At 43.6% G+C, this 20,182-nt stretch overlaps 1 protein-coding gene across 5 annotated transcripts in view; it reads left to right on the top strand.

The window, feature by feature from the left end:
• Positions 1-4,519: 4,519 nt before the first annotated feature.
• The window catches only part of chrm3a (cholinergic receptor, muscarinic 3a), a 43,685-nt gene continuing 28,022 nt past the window's right edge, over positions 4,520-20,182 (top strand). For 4 of the 5 annotated variants that reach the window (XM_057046748.1, XM_057046750.1, XM_057046749.1 and 1 more), the window contains exon 1: positions 4,520-4,729. The gene's annotated coding sequence lies outside the window, so the exon portion shown is untranslated. The remainder of the gene's footprint in view (positions 4,730-20,182) is intronic. The other variant, XM_057046746.1, reaches the window with a different exon arrangement.

Below are 20,182 nucleotides of genomic sequence, written 5' to 3'. Positions count from 1 at the left end.
GAAAAGCAGAATCTGGCACATCCTTCAGGACAACCACAGCTCCGAAAAACTGTCGGAGCTCAAATTCCCACCGCCTTTGAATCTAGTTCAGGTCGTCATGAGTCACGTGATTCCACAGCTCATTCTGCATCGCATCTCTGTGTTTCCACAAGCTAACCTCTGCTAGAAATCCATTTACAAAGCGCTGACATCACAAAGTCTGTCTCCTCAAGCTAATGGTGCGTGATGCAGCTTTAAGCAGAGCTCTGTCTCCCAGTCCATCACACTGGAATAATGTAGAATTATCCTGACCTGATTAGTCCTGCATGAGGAGCTATATGAGCCCAACATCCAGGACCAGATGTGGGGGTTATTAGCTCCTTAGATCTGATTGTACTGCTTCAGAGAGATGAACAGTCAGTTTAGGAGCTGAAAGGTTTCCTTAATTGCTGCCTTTATTTACATGAACTTTCTTCTGCTACCTGATGTCTATGTCGGAATTTTAGAAGATTCAGGATCCATCAGTAACCTGACCAGAAAAGGAGGAGTGTAGTGCATCTTTTAATTTTCTTCCAGGACATATTTTGGAGGTTTCCAAACCTTGTTACCGTCATCATTTTCTCATTTTTTCTCGTTAGTCCTATCGGTGTTGCCCAGCTGGCCGCAGGAGCTCTGGCGGCCCTGAATATCTTCATAAAAAAAACAAACATTTGGTGTCTTTCATTAAAATCTGGAGATCCTGTTTAGCAAGTCAGTTGTCTGCATGTCATTAGGAAAGGGTGGAATGGTGATAGAGAGGATGCAGGGCAGCATGTGACGAGCTGGTAGATGATCTGCAGCATATTAATACAGAATAAATAAGACCTTTATGGCTAGCTGTGGAAATCGGCCAGTTTTGTGCTCCGAGTCAGAATCCAGCACAGTCTGTCAAAGCTCTTAGCCTTACTGCTGTCTCAGGCGTGGAGAAGCTTCACTTTCTCTCGTGTTTTGGTGAGACAGGAAGTGCCAGCTGGCTGGATTTGGCTGCACAATTCTGTTGTGAAATTTTGCAGAGTATTAACATTTGACTTTCAGCTGTTTTGTGTTAACTATGCAAAGCTTATGGGGGATTTGGTTGCTTTATCTAAGGGGATGTTCCATAACAGCAATGGTGCTAATTAATTAGCTTATGCCCTCAGCATAATTAAAGCTCTTGATAATCTGTTTGAATGGCTGCTGGCAAGTGACATGGAGAGTCTGTATCAGGGGATTTGCTTTAGAACGTGTTAGCAGCTTCTCACTTTGATTTGGGGGTTGTTTCACTTAATGTGACTTGACAAAACCAAGAATCTGCAGGAGGGACGGCGGGCGTCATGGAAGTTCTTCACCTCCAGACTGACGATGAAATAGACTGACGGTCAATAGAAACACAAAATGATTTTGTCCCAAAGGGTCAGGCTGAATTTGTGTCCTGAACGATACCGATGCAAGGAAGTTTCATTAACAAAGATTTTAATATCAGGATCTGAAGCTTCGGCGGCTGTGATGCTCAGGGGAAGACATTTCCCTTAATGCAAATGGAAAGAACTATTAGTGCACGTCAGCAGCTTGTGAAAGTTTCTTCTGTGTGAAGATCAAATATTGATGCTGGAGTTTAATGTCCTGGGAATAAATTGGCTGCAGCTTTGAAAGCCAATTTAAAATAACAAGAATACAACTTTACAAATGAAAAAGAGAAGCCAAACTGCACCAGAGTGTTGAGGAAACAGGAATGGAGGCAGCATTGGAGCACTAGTGCACCCAGACGCAGCAGAAACGTCCATCAGAACAGCCACGAGGCTCTGAAAAAAAGAAACTAATGTATCATCTAACTGTGACCTGTACTTTGTAACAAGAGATGAGCTAAGCGGCATCAAAATTATTTTTTGTTGCCATAAACCTTTTTTAATATCAGAAGGGGGTGGGGCTTCACCTCTATTAAGACCACTCTAATCACAGCTGAGCGGAAATTTGATTGACGGCAGCCATTCGTCAGCATGTGTCGTCTCTCCAGTCTGACAGAAGCACTTTATTTTTTTCAAATTTGATTGCGATTCCTCATTGTGACAACACTGGACGAGCTGTCACCACAGGCTGTTGATCCTTGAGCAATTACCATCTGATTGCTCCCCCGTGGTTTTTCCCCAGAAATAAACCCGACTCAAACCCAGTCCCGGCTTGGAACATTCTGACACGTGGAGCTGGGTGTGTTTCCAGTAATTGCTTGTATCTGACTTTGGAATCATGCACAGAGCAGTAATGAGAAGTGCTGCAGCTTTTATTTTCAGCAGCTTTGATGGTGACGGATTGAGCGGATTCTGTTGAGAGTCCAAATAGTTACTGCAGTGAGATGGTGAGAGGCTGATGGCGTTAGATGAGGAGTGAGACTGGGATCAGGGTCCACGTCTGTCAAGATTCAGAATCTTTTGAACATAATGAGGCTACATTCATTTTACTTTGAGCCAAAGCAGAAGAGACACAGATGACAAAGCAGCAGATAGGAGGAACTCCATGAATAATGCGGCTCATCATTGGTATTCAGACGCAAGGGTTCTAAGGAGGAAGATCATGGACGTCCATACAAAAGCTTCGGGTGTTGGCTGCTAATTATATTTCCTGAGAAGAACGTGCTTCTTAAATTGACCCAAAAAACCTTGTGGTGATCTTCAAGACAGTTTTCTTTTCATATTAAGCAACAGTCTGGGGTCTTTAGATCCTGACCCCCAACAAGCATAAGAGGCAGAAAAAACTCCTTTTAACATGAAGAAACCTTGAGCAGGACCAGGCTGATATGGAGATGCTTCTCCTGATGGACCTTTGGGGGAAGGAGGAGAGGATCACACACATACAACATCCATACATTAGAAAATGTAGTAGAAAATGTAGAAAATTTCCTAATTTGGAGGGGAAAAAGTCCAGATGGTTTGAAAGGTATTTTTACTATAAAGGAAGAGAACTCTTGGATTTATTGTGTCGTGTAGGATAAACGTGTTTTTGTGAGAAGCTGAAGTGACCTGATTGGCTGTGTTTGTTGTTTTGGGCTTCTGCTCTATGTTCAGCCATGATTTCCATCAGCACTTACTCTTACTTTTACCTTGTGGGAAAAACCTCTTTCCTGCTTCGCTTATCGGGATTTTCTGCTTATATCTGAGAGGCCAAAACTCCATTTTTCAGGTTAGTGGAGACTTCTGACAGGAGCTGTGCAGACGAGGACGTGTGAAGTGCAGAGAAGGCTGTGAAGTTGCTGGCTGTGGTGACTCGGTTATCGGGGTGTTGGTGCAGCCCTTGGATCAGACGGTGTGAAATTGCAGGAAGGTGAACGTTGGGGCTCAGCTTAGCAAGTGTGAGTATCAGTCCTCGTAGCAGGTTCACTGAAGGAGAACAGCTTCTGACTGGGTTCCCTTTATATTCTGATACAGAAATAAAATATATATCTTTGCAGCTCCGGGCTGCAGCTGAGAGCCAACGTTCCACGTGTCATCTGCAGTCTTTATCAGCACGGTTAGCTTGTTAGCATGGGTGGTGCAGTCAAGGCAGAATTAAAATAAATGCACTTTAATGTCAATATTAGCCCTAATCCTACCTGCCACATGTTGGTTCATACTGTATATCAAACTGCTATCACATATAAAACTACATAGATTATTTTAATACCCCCAAATGGCCCATGAAGCTATGGGAGAGTATACCCAGCATGGACACCAGAACAGTGAGTAACTCAATCAGCAGCCCCCAGGCCGTCCTCCTCATACATCAACAGACACCAGATTATGTAAGCCTATGTGAATGTATACACCAGCGTCCAGGAGAAAATTGTTTTCCCCCTCACCAACTAGAAACAAGGTGAAGTAGAAACCTTCTGTTGTAAATGTTGGAACGAGGTCTCAAACTTGTATTTATAGAAATCAGACAGGAAATGTTGGGAGATGGTCTCAGAGAGTCTGCAGGAAGCCCCAGGCCTCATTTCACAGGTTCCTGCAGCCAGCAGTAATTTACTTAGACATTTTCCTCCAGCATTAGACTCACTCCTTGTCTGAATTAATTAATTAATTAATAAACATAACGTCACAACGTTCTTCACTGGCCTGAAATTCTTTCAGTAAAATACTGTTATGTCTGACTGTCTGTTATGGTTTGTGCTTGTCTGATCTCAGCCAAGGATCTGAGATGATCTGTTACTGTTCACTTTATTTTTCTAAATTAATTGCGAATTTAGTTACATTGTCAGATAGAAGAAGGGAAACATTAAAAGACAGCAAGTACAATGAGGTTCTTTATTGTGGCATCATTTTAAATGTCAAAGCATTTTTTTTCTGATTATGAATTAGAAAAAGATGCCGCTTTTTCGACATATCTAAATGTCACATTCCTTTATTAAGAGAATGATTGTACACTTTGCGCTCTTCTCCATCGCGCCCCTGAGTGTCTTGAATGAAGGTGGAGGATACTTTCCTGTTACAGGGTGTGCCACCTGCCGGTGCGTCACGGCCGCTCTGGCCAATCCCGACGCGTCGAGCCTCCGTCCGCCCATGGATCCAGCCGAGCTCTTCACGTCACCGTCCAAACTCCAGCTCGGAGAGCAGAAATTAGCGAGCCTCCGCGTCTGTGGACCGTCAGAGCTTCAGATGAGTCCTCACCAGACCGCTGCGTTGCCAAACGCGGACGCGCCACAAGTTCAACGGGAATGCCAGTTTGCACCTTCATCCCTCCGTCGCCCTATGAAGTAAAATAGGTAGGTTGAGAAAAGACAGTCAAATTAAAGTTTGGAATATATCTTGGTCACAGTAAAGTCTTTGTTTAGTGCGCTCCAAAACAGTCCCGAGCTGTTGTCATTGCTGCTGTCGGTTTTCCTTGGGAGAACGCAACGCGGATGGGTCGCAGACAGACGCGCGCGTTTTCCCCTCGAATGCACTTTATTCTAGACATTTTCCCAGTGAAAGTTAGATGTGCTGGTGCATGTATGTTTGGCAAATGCTGCGGTGGAACTGAGCTGCTGCGCTGCCCGGTTCAGCATCATTGCCCACCCTGACCCTCCTGCGCGCACCTCCTCAACACGCAGCCTTCCTCCTTAGATGAAGATTCTCTGGAAAGCAGGGAGGCGGGTCGGCTCACCTTTACTTTTCCAAAAACACTTTTAAAAGGTGTCGGACTGAGGTGTAATCCCTCCAACCCTGGTGGCGCTGTCATCCCCGCTGCGCTGCTGTGGATCGACAGGAAATGAATGGTGTCCTTAGATGGAAAGTGAAACGCTTTCATGAATTGGGGTAACTGTTTATTTGTGATGCCCTTAGAAGGTAACGTGTAGGAATGTTTCCCTCCTAGTGACACTGTGCAGGATAATGAGAAAGAGCAGAGGGAATGGCATCTGTGCCATGGAGCAAATGTTTCCTTTTAGACTGCAGCTGCATTAACTCATCACAGAAGCTGGAGAGTGTGAGTTTGACAATACAGTAGCCGAGCATGAATTACAAACTATTCCAGCGTGGCTGCAGCCATGCATGGTTCAACACTTTAATATGCTGAATAGAGCCACGCGTCCAGCATGTTTCTATGTCATGCAGCTTTCAGGAACAGTGTGGTCAGGTTCGGAGTAAGGACAGTGAAGAAAAGACCTGTTACAACTCTGCTAGAGGTGAGGCAGGAACTTGTTGGATCAGACAAGGAGAACTTAAGCAGCACTGGGAGAGCTTGATGTATAGTTTGACATGCTGTCAACATTGTTGGAGTGGTGTTTCTGCAGTTGTTGGCTCCTGATGGAGGAGTGTTGGATGGGGAACGGATGGAGGATGCTGCGGCATCGATTGCTGTTGTGACTCACAAATGGCCTGTAAGTGGAGGCTGGGGCACAGTGGCCTCACTTACTGCAGGATGTAAATGTCTCTGTGCTGCACCTCCAGCTTCACTTGACCCACATGCTGGCATGATGATCATCTGAAGAATGTGTGTTTTGTTCCATCTTGCGTTGTGCACGTGTGACCACAGCTTTAGTCCAGTCTAACTGCTCCCTGATATGCTTTTGGAAACATTTGTGAGTGGAAGGTGATCTTCTTCCTGCAGAGGAGGTGACATATTTTCCACCAGCGTCATGCTGCCAATTAGAAAAGCTCCACATTGTGTTTCAGTGCTATTTTGATAACAAAGCCAGCTGCACCCATCACTTAACCCAGCTTTTCTGCAAAATTTCAATCATTGCAGCCTCACTACACCACTGCTTCAGTGCTGGTTTTATGCACATCCTGGACCATCCAGCACAGACTACTGTAACATCCCTGCAGCCTCATACCTGTGTGGCTGAGGTCGGTTGCAGAAAGGAACCAAACCAAATCTGCAGTTTGGTGGGACTGGAGCTGCTGTACAAATGAGCTACAACCATCAAACTGACTGGTAGCACGGGGATAATTTTAGCCACAGGAGACAGTGAAGGGTACATTACTGGAGTCAGCTGGCCAAACAGACGGACTAACTCCCTCCATTGGGTTTCATTAGAGCACATCTTGATGTTAAAGCCTGTTTAATCCACTTCCACAGCCGTGCAGACCATGACAGAGTAAAGCAGAACATCTATCTTTAGACTGTTCTCCAGACCAGCCTCATTATTTAAGGTTTGTCTTTCTGGATGCAGAACCGTACTGATCTCTGATGGGAATGGCTGAACTTGAATAAACTGGGTGGCTCCAGGGTGGCCTTCCACTGGCTCACATGCTCTGGGTTAGCCCTTTGCATGTATTGCATGTATACACTGCAAATTGATAGAACCTCCTGAGCTTCACCTTAAAAGCCCACATATTTGAACAGGACATCTCAGAGAAGCTTTGCTTGTAATCATGTGCACTGCATGTGTATTTTTTTGTGTCGTGGTTATATTGCCTGCAATAATGACACCATGTCAACGCCATTGAGGTTTTTATAGTCAACACAGCGCACTTGGAACTGACACTCCGTACTCATTGGCTCACTTGACTAATTGTCCTAAGCTTGGGTGGACCTGCCTGTTATTGGTAGCAATAAGGTGCTGACCACGGGTGCCGTTAGCTACGCCGTAGGCTGTTTACTTTGGGATATTGTGCCTGTTGAGCACACATGCGAGTCCAGATAATGCAAAGTGAGTTATAGCTCCAAGGTCATGCAGTGGGCAGGAGAGGACAGGTGATTTATGGAGGTGAGGCTGAGGTCATCAGTGTTATAGACTTGAGTTGTGGAGGTCTGCTCGGTACACAGACCCTCTGCTGGGCAACTTTGAATCTGTTAGCTGTCAGGCTAAAGGTTACATTCTGAATCCAGTCAGACCAGCATGTCCACACACAGGTTGCAACTGCTCTCTTTGATGAGGTATTCCTCTTTTTTTATTTTATCTCCTCCAGCTTTCTCTTTTCCCACCTGAATCTTATTTCCATTCTTTCTCAAACTGCCTCTGTCGGGTGTTACTGCTCCATTTCCAACTGTCTTGCTGTCTTTATATCTCCCTCTGAAAGCTGACTTTAGGGACAGATGTCAGTAAATGGATCAATAATACATAGACCAAAAGATTATTTCTGTGAAATATCGCCTAAAACACAATCTTCCCTCACAGTTGGGCCCACCACCTGATGTCCTGAATATGTAACTTGATTCTGGAGCAAATATAAGAGTGATGGATGTTTGGATCATCCTCCTTCAAACATTTCTAATATTTCTCTGTTCCCAGTTAATGTTGCTGTCATCAATGGCTTTATTATTATAGTTTATAGTTTATTCTTCCCACTTCTTATTTTTCCAGGCAGTACTGAAAAACAGTAATGATGAAAATGTGAATGAAAATAACTTAAACACTCTGCAAAGGGAGATGGAAATCTGTGCAAAATCAATCACCTGAAGTTTAAAAAAGTTAAAAAGACAAAGTTCTTTTTAATGGATCAACATTTGAGGAAAATGTCAGCTTCCTTGCGAGTCTCCGTATTAACAACTGGCAGTTTGCACATAGCAAAGTGTGCTGTTCTACGTGCGTGTGAGGGCACAAATGATGCTAAACAATCATTCGAACATGAAGAATAAATAAATATTCTGCTAAGCATGTTGTACAGTTGCACACATGATTCTATTTTCTGCCACACGTTCTGGGTGCTGCTGAGTGTGTCTGAGCATCACTGGTGCAAACACACACTCATCTCTTCTGGTCCTGTAGCTGGACACGCTTTAAATCTCGGACCGTGCGGTGCAGCTGGCCTCAGCAGGGACATGGATACAGTCATTTTACAATCTGCCTTTTCTAGGTTTTTGCCAGTCTGATTCCTTTTCCATCCAGCTTCCATAAGCAGGCAGCAGCAAATGTGGGACAAAACTAAAAGCTGGTCACTCACGGCTTCCGTGTTGGATCTCGTTCCTCTTCTCCTGGGGTAGTCCAGCTGTTCTGGTTACTGGGACTTGACTGCCATGCTCATTGAAAAGCTGGACTGTCCACTCTGGGGCAGAGCTTTTATTGCTAATTTATAATGAATGTCTAGATAACATCAGCAATGGAGCTGAAGGAAACAGGGATTTGTAATGTTTTTATCTGTTGTAGTTTGCAGTTTTTAAAAAGCCTTTAATAAGCTGCAGTCCCTGTTGGTGCCACCGGGCTCCACACTGGATTTTTAGAAAGGGTTCTGCATTTAATGTTGATCTATGTTTGTTTCCTGGCTTAAAAGCTTTAAGTACAGCACATTTGGGGGGAGAAATACAGCAGACTTTTAAATGGGAATATTGAAAATGTCACCTGCTGTAAACACTAAAGCAGAATAAGGAGGGGTTTTATTAAATTTACGGTATACATCTCAAGTGTTTCTGATATTCATTTTGCACATGAGAACCCTCACATGTTGGATATCTTTGAACTGAAAGGGGAAATGCGGTACAGATGAGTGATCTCACAGACAAACAGTCTGGCACACACGCTCATTGTTTATAGCAGCCGAGCTCTCAGCTCTGGATAACTGAGAGCGGCGACTGAATTCCTCATATTGACTAGATGCCACAGACGTGTGGGTGCAACTGCCCGTGAAAGTATTAATGATTGGATCAATCTGCTGACATCTGGGCAGGAAAACTGTCATTCCTGTGTTTATGAAATGATGAGCGCTGCTCCCGACGACATTTGTGCAGATTCTAAGTCTTTCCCTGTAACTGCTGGACGCTCCCTCCAACCCACCATCTAATTTCACCTCTCAGACAGCTCAGGCGCATTTGTCTGATTAGCAGGAGGGTTCATTTTTGGTGTTTCAGTGGCTGCTGTATCACATTTTCCTAATGTCACACCAAGAACCCGATAATCTCAAAGTAAACGCAAGTGTGGCCCAATCACAGCAGCTTGCAGCCAGATTCTGCCATGTGATTTTCTTTCCAAAAAACCTCTCAAGCAAAAATCAACTCAAACTAATCATCTTATGCAGGTACTAAAAATCCCACATTTACACATGGTAAGGAGTGCAGCTGAAGTATTTAACATCATTTTTGTTGTTTGGTGGCGATGACTATATGCTCCAAACAGAATATGCTAATGTGTCTGTATCTGAATTACAGGCTGTAGGTTCGCAGCCTGTATTTCTTCCTCTCAGAAGAGGATAAAAGGCTAGGCAAATGAGTAGCTCCTCCCCTAAATACCTGTAAAATTGTAAAGTTACTATACATCTTACTATACATAAGTTTTCTTTTTATTCTGCATATATTACAGGAGCCGAATCCCAGAATATACATGATGCTGGCTGCTAACGAGCACTCACGCAGCTACCAGTGGCAGACTGGTGCTGCAGATTCCTGATTCAACCTTAAATTGGTTCCTTCTGACCCCTACAATATATGTCGGAATTGGTCTCCAGTTTTGGTCCACTTCATGTGACATGGGATTAAAACTGCTGGTGGTGTTTGGGTAACATGTTTCCATCCTGCAAAGGTACCAGTTGTTTTTCAGGCTCTATCTTGATAAATGAGCTGAGGGTTGAGTTCTCTCAAAAGGCATTCATGCAACTAAAATGTTTCTTCGGTTCTGCTAATAAACGGGTCAAGAAAAGGGTAAAAGTTCAATGAGCTGTGCAGAAGCTCCTCTAGTGTGACCACATAAACATGAAGAAAATCAACAAACACTTTAGTTGCAGGTTGTTTTTTTTTAGACAAAGGAGCGACTATTAGAGGGGATTTGGGAGGAGTATTATTCTGCTACAACATGTACGGCGACGTGACGAGAGGACCTGAGGATTTCCTGTAGAAAATGAAAGTGATTCTTAGACGAGTCATGTTGAAGCAACAAGTGATTTCCCTGACCAGCAGATCCATCCAGAGAAAAGCTTGTAATTATCTGAAGGATCTGAGTTTGAAGCTGTATATATATATATATATTTTTTTTTTTTCCCCCCATTTTATTCTGAGCACAATAGTTGGAAGAGTGACGAGCTCACCGTTTACTACCATCAGTTCAACTAGCGCCTGTCTCTGAAACTTCAGGCCCCTTTTCTCTGTTTGACTGACATTTCACAGAGAGAACTTCAGGCATTGGAGAGAGCCCCCTGGCTAAACTCTGCTCAGGAAATCTAATCCAGGCTGACAAGAGCCGCAGCAGCCGGCCCGAAGAGTCAAATCCACAGCTGACATTTACATGAGTCTGGAGCTACAAAGACGTAGATGTGGATGCCAATTTGCTGTCTTGTCACTTGTGTTTCTGAAAACAGTGTTTAATTTTCACCGTTTTAAAGCACACGGACTGGTCCTATTAGACACGTTGAAGGTCAACGGAGAATTAGGCAAGCGGAATACAGATATGCAACCATCCTCGGCGAATTTAAAGTGTTGCATGAAAGTAGAAAGCAAACAGTCTGATTACACGTCAGAGAGTCGAGTCAGTCAATCAAATGGAGCGCTACCACTTTCTCTTTGTCATGTTGAGGTACGGCCTCATAAAACCCTCATTTATTTTTATAACCCTCCTTTTAATTTCACATTTGTTGATGTTGAGTCATTTAACAGACAGGGGCAAACAATGATTATCAATCTGATGGAGGCAAGAGGGCAGATTTCTTTATTTTCTATGTGACAGCGATGCTAGAAAATAAAGCCATAAAAATTCACTGAGTGAAGCTTAAATGACTGTCAGTGGGACTTTTCCTGAGCTCAAACCTTGCTCCTGGTCCACATTAGTGTAATGGGAGCTCATTCGTGTGGAGTTGAAGACACAGAGAGAGACGGATGTGAAGGCAAACGCCGGCAGACTTTGTGTCTAAGACGGATGACTTCTCATAACAGCTTTCAGTTATTCTGAGAGCAGAAGTAAGGGCTACAGATGTGCTGGTGGCACAGAAACCTCCTCACTGATGAAGCTTCTCTTGGCTCCTCTTCATCCGTCACACCAGTCTCTGTCTCCTAACACCAGGGCTGAAATCAAGGCTGTATCAGGTGTCTTTTATCTGCCAACCAGCAGCCTTATAATCACAGTTTTAAACTGGACTGAAAGTTTTGCCTATGAAGTTTTTTGGTCCCTGGAGAAAACTAGACTGAAAAAATTTATATTTTCCATTTGACTCCTTCATGGTTTGTGCAGAGCACCAGGCTCAGATCTAATGGGACAGCTGCTTGAAGGAAAAACTGCTCTCTGGTTTCTTGGGTTTGTTTTCAGTTCAGCCGATTCAGAGGTATTGCACAAATGAAGCGATACGCTAGAGGAACAAATAGCCGGAGTACATTAACTTTAGCAGCGTCTCGGGGATAAAACACAGACCAGAAGCAGGGGGAGATGGATGGAAGAGCATGGCACAACTCCATACAAATGTGTTTTGCTGGGTTACACTGTTAAAAAAAAGAAAAAAGAAAAAGTGTTTATTAGCTTAGTACCCTCTGTGTTATTTTGAAATGTAATCATAACCCAAACTGGGCATATTTATTGCATATACAGGATAGGCGACGTGCTGGAGTTACTGGAGCTTCTTATTTATCAATATTTAGATAGTCAAATATATGACATAAACCTGCAAGAACTATTGTTAAATCAGCCTGAGTGAATGCCTACATTCCTGGAAAACTGCTTCATTTAAATATCTCAGTGATGTCCTTGTTTTTTAAGAAATAGTAAAAGATGATGTCACGCTCCCGCTTTTTTCCTGCAATCAAACCTGTTTGAACCTCAAGCTGCTCGAAGCAGCTTCCTGCTTCTGAGGCAGCCCAGAAGAGACCAACAGGATGGGACAGATTTTGCATGCTAGATGGCGCCAGAACTTTCACCAATCCATGTCCGCTCACAGCATCTTACCGCCTGTTTCTGCTTGGATGATGTTGCATTTTTCCGTGAGTTTAATATTGCTGCAGTGATGAGCTGTCTGGCTGTTGTCGTCATTAAAATATCTTCCCTGTCCCTTCTCATTTTTATACCTCTGAATCCTAACAAGCCTCATTAAAACGCTGCAGCCTATTTGTTCTCCTACAAATCCACGCCTGTATGTCGCAGCTGAGAGGCTAAAACATCAGTAGCATCAAGTCAAACAGATTTGATAGCCTGTAATAAGCTTATTGTTCTGTGAGGTTTCTTTCCCACAGCAGCCATGAGACCATTATCTGGATTGCTGCTCTCAGTTTATATGTATTTGGGCTTTGCTCTGCAATCAGGAGACCTGAGTGTTTATAAATGCTCATATTCAGATTCCTCAGGGTGTGCAGACCATACCACACGCTGTTGACCCCTGACCTCTGCTGATGTGTTTACACATGAAAGCAAATAGGTGAGTGGTTTCTGGGAAGATAATTCCATCATTGAAGGGCCTCAAACAATGTTTTGCTTTTTGTGTTTTATTGTAGGTAGCGGTTCCAGCGTTAGCCATAGTCGACATTTCTGCAGATTTAACCTGCTAGTGGCTGTAATTTAAAACTAAATGTAGAGACGCCACCATGTTTGAGATGGTTCTGTGCATGTTAGCACTCAAGAGATGTTGAAATGGTGTCCTCTTCTTGTGAATACTGTCGCTGTGGCCACACAGGTCAGTGAGCTGAGCCTGTTATCTGCTCACACTCACTGGTTCCCACAATCATATTTCATTAAGCAGGTCAGATTCTGTGGATGACCCTCAGCAAACTCTTGAAGTTTCCTCTTTGTTCCTTTGTCTTTGCCGTCCGTGTTTGTTTAACCACTCTTGCTTTATCCAGATTAGTCTCACTAAGGCTCTTTAAATTAATCTCATTAAAACTCTTTTGGGCTGAAATGTGGAGGGGCAGCGCAAGTTTGTAGTCATTCATTGTGCCTAAGCTGCCATCATTACATCAGTCACATCCTGCCTAATCCCTTACTGCTGAGAACCACCAGGGAGAGGGCTGACCTCCTGACCTCTGTGCTCTTTCTCTATTAGTCATACATATACACTATCACTGTTTGTGTGAGTGTGTGTGTGTGTGTATACAAATATACATAAACACACACCTCAGGATCTGAGAGGCCCTAATAAGCTAAACATCACCAGTAGAACTGGTGAAACCAAACCTCATCCCTTGTTAATGGCTAATTTATTTGTGCTCGGTTTTGGCTGCAGGTTTTTACAGCACTTTGGTGGCCATATATCATAATCAGGATGTGACAGTGGTTATTTACATTGTTCTTAATCCAACATTTTGGTTGATTTTCATTTCCATGTTTGGGTTTCCCTGCACTATTCTTAGTTAATCACTTTATTGCTGAATCTATGTATCCTAATTACTGGTGGCTTGGTAGGGTTGGATTAAGGGTTTAGGATCTTGTCTCAAGTGGTAACAACAATAAGGGCAAAATAGTGAGTTGGGCAATAGCTCTATATGAAATTCCTCTCATATGTTTTGACTCTTTTGTCTGAAGCAGACCCCCCTCTGGTTCCCCCCAGCTGATTATGCGTGAGAGCTTCTGAAGGGTAAAATGAGAAACCTGTCATAGATGCTTAAAACCCAGTTGTATTCTAATCAGGTTATCTCATCAGAAAAGCATCATCAGGTGCATCAGTGGATTAGATCATTTCAGTCTGGCACATTATGCTGATTCAGGCTCTACTGGGCTGTAACCTTCCCTCTTATAGGAACCAGACCAATGCGACAGCACCAGTTCTGCATCATTTCAGAATGGGACGCAGCAGAATGATGCTTTAACAAACTGGGACCTGCTGATTGACCCCCACAGAGAATCAGATAAGGAACTCTATCTGAGTTTTAAAAGTGACTCCTGCTACACAACCAGCTGCACCTCCTGCTCATTCTGGCTCTTTGATTGATCCTTTAAAAAGCAGGCACACTTCTTATTGATTAGCATTTACTGAGCCCCCCACTTCCATGCTGCCATTAGGGGAGCAGTGAATGGCTGGGAATGTATAGTTGTGTTCCTGTTCCCTGAAGCCATCATTCAGGAATGTGACATGACAGGGGCTCGACCTAACACGAGTCTTGTCTAAATAGCGAGGCTGTTCGATCTGCGCTGTGCTCTCATCCATCAGGTTGACACATGCATGCATGCTTCACTGCATCCATGAGACATCCAGTCATCCGTTCTTCGATATTTAACCTGCATGCTCTGAATAATCACATCCATTTTCATCTTAATGCCTCGCAGAATCAAAGACTTAGTATCTCCTCGTGGGGGGGCGGACTTCACTGCTGTTTGGTGACCCTTTCTGGCAGGGTCTTAAACAGGTTGCTGAAATGCTGCTGGCGCGTTTGAACTTTCGGTTCAGCGGTAGGTAAATTCTGAAACAAGCAGGCAGCACATGCACTAAGTGTATTCTGCACTTTTCTCTGCATTAAAACCCCCGAACAAGCAGGAATATTTTTGACACCAAGCATCAAAGTTTCATGATGCCCTCAGCGGCACTCTCACATTTTTATATCTCTCTGAACATATGCAGGAATGTAAGAGCTGGAACGACAGGCCCGAATTAAAAGAAAATGGAAAATTCATTTAGCAGGAAGCTGCAGACTGGGCTGGCAATATTTCACATGTATAATGAATGACTGGGAATGTGGAAATCATGGGTTTTGGATTTCTGCAGACGTTCTTTTTAAAGATGTGTGTATCTGGTTTTTGCTTCAACCTGCTTCCTGTCTCCTCAGAGTTGAAGGCTGAGTTTTGTAACTTGTTGAGTTTTGTTTTTTGGAGAGATGGAACAGTCGACATCACTGAACGCGTGTAAATCCATTTTGCTCCATCACTGACTGTTTGCTTACACTGAGCATAATGAATCATTAATTCGTTGCTGTCACTTGCAGCCCACAGTTAGTCACAGCAGAATTAACTCCTGATCGAGCTGAGCTGAGAAGGAACAAAGGAGAGCAGCAGCGCTGAGCCTCCTGTTTGTTTCAGTCCACATGACAAACCACAGATCCACTGAACGTGTTGACAGGGTAGGTGTGTTTCTTACGGCGTGGTCACGGTGCGCTCTCTGATGCATTTGTTTGGATTGTGTCTTGCATTTTTATACCGGTAATTTAAATGCCGCTCATTATTCCATGGCCCCCATTCATGTGTTGCAGGAGGTACTTTCGGACTTTGAACAGATTAATTTGATTTTTGCAGTGACATAATAAAACCTATGAAGCTAAATATCCACCTGACAGTCAATAACTACTCTTAATTAAGACGTTCCTTTTTCGCCACACTGAAAAAAGTCACCAAGTGAATCCAATTATTGACAATGTTTTATTCAGTACAGATTTTTAGAGCTCAGATGGAAGAAGTTAACTGAACACAATTTTTTATCTCCATCTCCTCACAATTCATGTTGAAAGTCATCTGGGATTGTCCCAAATCTGTAAAGTCTCTTGTTTTCTGCCTCCCACATTTTTAAAGGTGAGGTCGACATTTAACAAGGCAGCAGGTAGGCGGGTTCTCTCCAGCCAGATCTTCGACTTGAGCCTCCATTACCTGCAGGGCTCACTTTCTAAAGCCTCGCTCATCATCCACCTGCTGCTGCTGCTGTTGTTGCTGCCTGGCTTTTTTGTCCCCTGCTGTGATGGAGCCTCAGCTCGTCTAATTGATAATAAGCCTTCAGCTGTCACATCTGCGGTTCTCCACAGCCTTTCGCCATTTTAACCACCTAACATGCTGGATAATGTTTCTGGCTGATCAAAATTTGCTTTAAGGAAGCCCTGAAGACTCTCTGTTGCCTTTAACAAGGCCAAGTGATGAAGGCCACATCCCTCCATGCTTGTTCATTTGTCAGTGCTGCTGCAGTGAAGAGCCCCCAGTTTGTTCCCGCTGTGTGTGACTTGCTGTTTGTGCAGCATTAAAAGGTCAAACTGGACAAATAACTTGTGAAAAGGTAAACAAATAGCCCAAAGATGTTGTTTCCCATGAAATCAGAAGGCGAGCTTTCCCTTTGAGACGATTATCTGGAACTAAAAGACACTTCTCAGCACCATGCGAGTCCACTTGCAGCCTTCACTTATAAAAAAGCACCCTGGGAGTTTCACTTGTGTGAGAAATGTGATCTTTGTCTTGTTTGTTTCTTTAGTAGTGTCCCCAGCTATAGAACGACTTTACTGTGTACAGGAAGTATTTCATGGCTGTCATCTTGCAGATGAAAATGAATATTCATTTGTTGATTCTGGCAGCAAGTTGGTGCAGTTCAATTCTTTAGTGAGGTCTTTTTCTGCTATTGTAATCTGCCCTCAGTTCTCCTCTTGTGTTTCGGCGGCTGCTCAGCTAATCGAAATCAAGGCGTTTGCAGGTCGGTGCTCTCACACTGCTGATGACTGATGGCAGGAGAGAAATGAAAGGACTAATGTAAAGAGTCATGCCCTGCTCTGTCCCCCCACACCTCTACAGCATCTCCCACCTGTAAAAGCTCTCCTCTCCTCTCCTCTCCTCTCCTCTCTCTCCTCTCCTCTCCTCTCCTCTCCTCTCCTCTCCTCTCCTCCTCTCCTCTCCTCTCCTCTCCCCTCCCCTCCCCTCCCCTCCCAGGGGCTGAAAACATCATGCATGGTTTTGGCTGACTGAACATGCAGATGAGCACTTTGAGCTTCTGGGATTCTGACTTCTTTTCAGATGCTTTGTTGTGATGATGATGATGATGATGATGACAATAAAAATTGCAGCAATTGGTGCTATGGAATTTCCCAGTGTGTTGCAAAGATACACACCATTTATCAGGCAAACAGCCACTAATTGTCCATTAAAAACCAATATGAACCACTAACACGAGCAACAATAAAAAGCTTATTTGTACACCAGCTGGGACAGCTTGGAAACAGTCGTTTATTTGCTGCTGATTCATGGAGCAGTTGTAGATTTATCTTTCCTCTGATTAATCCCATGTTGAAGGGAGCATATTCCAGATTAAACAGCTGTTTTTTTAAGTCACATTCCTGCATTGTTGCTTCCCTTTGATGCAAGTTTTACCGTTTGCTCCCGTTCTGCTGTCCATACCTCACGCTTCCTCTACACTCACCATGACTCTAATTGAGGTTTTGGACAGTCGACCTGCTCTCAAATGCTGGGCGGGAGATAAAAGGTGTTTTGCACCACAGCTTCAAAGGGGACTGCTCCATACACACCTTCACTCTGTTCCACTTGCACATTTACCACAACTCTGAGATCAAATGAACATCTGAGGTCAGTGCAGCTCAGGAGGGTTAATGACGTGCAGAACACCAGCTGCATTTTAATTCACACCCTGAACACAAAACTTCCAGTCTCATCCCTCCGCTGGCTACTTTTCAGCGTGCAAACGAGCTGCTCCTGAGGGCAGTTTGGTGAAGCCTCGCTTGGATCTGGTTTCAAAGATCAGTAGGCCACTAATGGTTCCCCTAAATTTACAGTATCATTTCCTCTAGAGCATTTAAAGTTATTCCCTTGTTGTCTAATCACACAAATATTTGTGTGCCCTCTTTGGACAGTGTGATTGTTCGGCTCTGTCACGTCTTCTGGAGTAAAACACATCTCCACATGGCGTGAGTTTTTAGCATGCTGCTTTAAAAGAGATTGATATGAAGCTTTCATATCTGAACATGAGTGTCACAATCCTCAGGCCTCAGCTTGCTCTGATGAGACCAAGATTTGTATCTGCATGACTTTTCAGAGGAGCTCATATCAGTAAGTGTTTTTCTGTAGGCAACCTTTCTGTATTTCTAGTAGGAGCGGCAAACACTAACCAAACCTCCAAAAGCAGACACACACACACACGGGACCTAGTAGATGTGACCAGACTTTACTGAAAATGTGGCAGCAGAATCCCACAAATAACTAAAATTAGAAAAATTCTTCATCAGAGCAGGCTGGGCAGCATGGACAGGCATATGAATGGATGATCACAGAGGGTTGAACAACAAACTGGCAAAGGTGGACATGTGGACCAGTCTTTTACAACAGGAGGCAGGTGTAGATGATTATCTGGAGATGAGTTGCAGGTGTGTAGATCACACGATGGGCGTGAACCAGGAAGCAGCCAGTCAGGAAACAGTCAGACAAGGGAAACACAGACAAGGAACATAAGGGGAGGGGTAGAGGGAAAACATTAAGGAAAACTCCTAACAATTTCAGAGCATCAAGGCCCAGTTTGATCTTCAGCCTCTGAACCTGGCCGTTCACCTGGTGGTGAAAGGACGACTCAATTCTTTTTGCTTTATCTGTGGATGACGGCAGGTTTTTGGAGCATTCAGACTTTATTTCTGCGACTGAGAAAATAGTCTTTGCTATTTGGCACAAAGTCAAGGTCTTTCAGTCTTCCCCCAGTGTCTCATTTGTTGGAAAGCCTGCAGTAGAAATCACAGTGAGCAACAGGACTACACGATACTTCCAAAGGCGGTCACTCAAGATCACATTCAAGCGTTTCTGTTTAAATATTTAACAGAGTGACACTGATTTTGTTCATAGGTTTGAGATGTGGGCATGTTCTTTTGCTGACAGAAATGAAGACTAAATAAGTCCTCAATTGTAGATGGATTAATCTGAGGGCAACTTTTCTTTTTCTGAACTAATCTGTTTTAAAAGGCATTTCACAGCTCATGTTATCTGGTAGTTATTTTAGGATTTCTTCTCATCCTTGCTCCTTATCCCTTTCCTTTATAGCCTCGTGGGCTTTATAGTTGCCGTTTCTCGTCCATCTGTTTCCCAGTCAATTTGGCCTCATTTCCTTCCAGTCGGCCCACCTTCGCCAGTTTATTCAGGTTTATTCATGAAAGCATCACATGTTGAGATCTTCAGCTTCTGGCAAACTCACAAAAGCAACCCTGGACACTCACATCACAGACAGTTTAGCCCCAAAGCCAAAGCATTTGTTTTTACTCCAAGCTGCCATTAATGCAGGCGCTCCAGTATTTATGGCTCCGCAATTTTACTCAAATACTAAACAAGCACATTAACATTCACATTTCTGTTAAAGATAGCATAGATAGATAGTCTGTGTGTGAATGTGTGTGAGTGGGTGTGCGTGCATTTGTGTGAGTGTGCACTAGAGGTTAATGCAGGGTCTTAATATGCATCTGAACAGTACTGTAGTGCAATTCAACAAATCCTAAAGGCTATTTTAATGCCATGATATGCACACAATGCAGAGTTGTGGTGTCTGACAGCTGCACATGAAGGAGCTGCTCTTATCAGCGGGAGCAGATGGAGAGTGTCCGACTGAGAGGCTCTGCCTGACTCCAAGTATGTCACAGCTAAGGATGACCTTGGCTGAATCTCCTCTGCCGTTCAGCCACAGAGAACAAACACTTTGTGTCCTTTTCCATCTCCGTACGTCTCAGGCATCTGTCAGTGCCCTCACTCCTACATTCCTTTGTGCAGTTACAGCTGGAGATGATGTCCGCTCCTCCACAGTATCACAACTCAACAGTAGTAAAACAATTACCACAAGGGTTTCCAAAATGCTACTTTTAAAAGTATTTATTTTAAATGTGATTTGGATTCAGCTTTATTTTGGTTGAGCTTTGACAGAATTTGCGATCTGTATGACAGCAGTATTTGACTACGAGAAATTTCTGAAGACATTAATCATGTTTTTTAGAGTGTGTTGTCGTTGTTCTCACTTTACTCCCATGGGAGGATAAATAATCACTGAAAGGTGACAAGTCAGGGATTTTTTTCCAATAAAGCAGATTTATAGCAGAGTCGAGAGGTTTTATGGGAGAGAAACATGGGAATCTGTGCGAAAGTGCCAGATTAGCAGGATTCAATCTGTGTAATCCAGCCTCATATTATAGTTGCCGCCACTGTGATATATGTGTAGTCCTGCATGGACAATCCCTG

This window comes from Takifugu flavidus, chromosome 11 (assembly GCF_003711565.1).
Source record: "Takifugu flavidus isolate HTHZ2018 chromosome 11, ASM371156v2, whole genome shotgun sequence".
NCBI classification, from domain to species: domain Eukaryota; kingdom Metazoa; phylum Chordata; class Actinopteri; order Tetraodontiformes; family Tetraodontidae; genus Takifugu; species Takifugu flavidus.
Note: the sequence above shows the minus strand (reverse complement) of the source record. Positions and strands in the feature narration are given on the sequence as shown.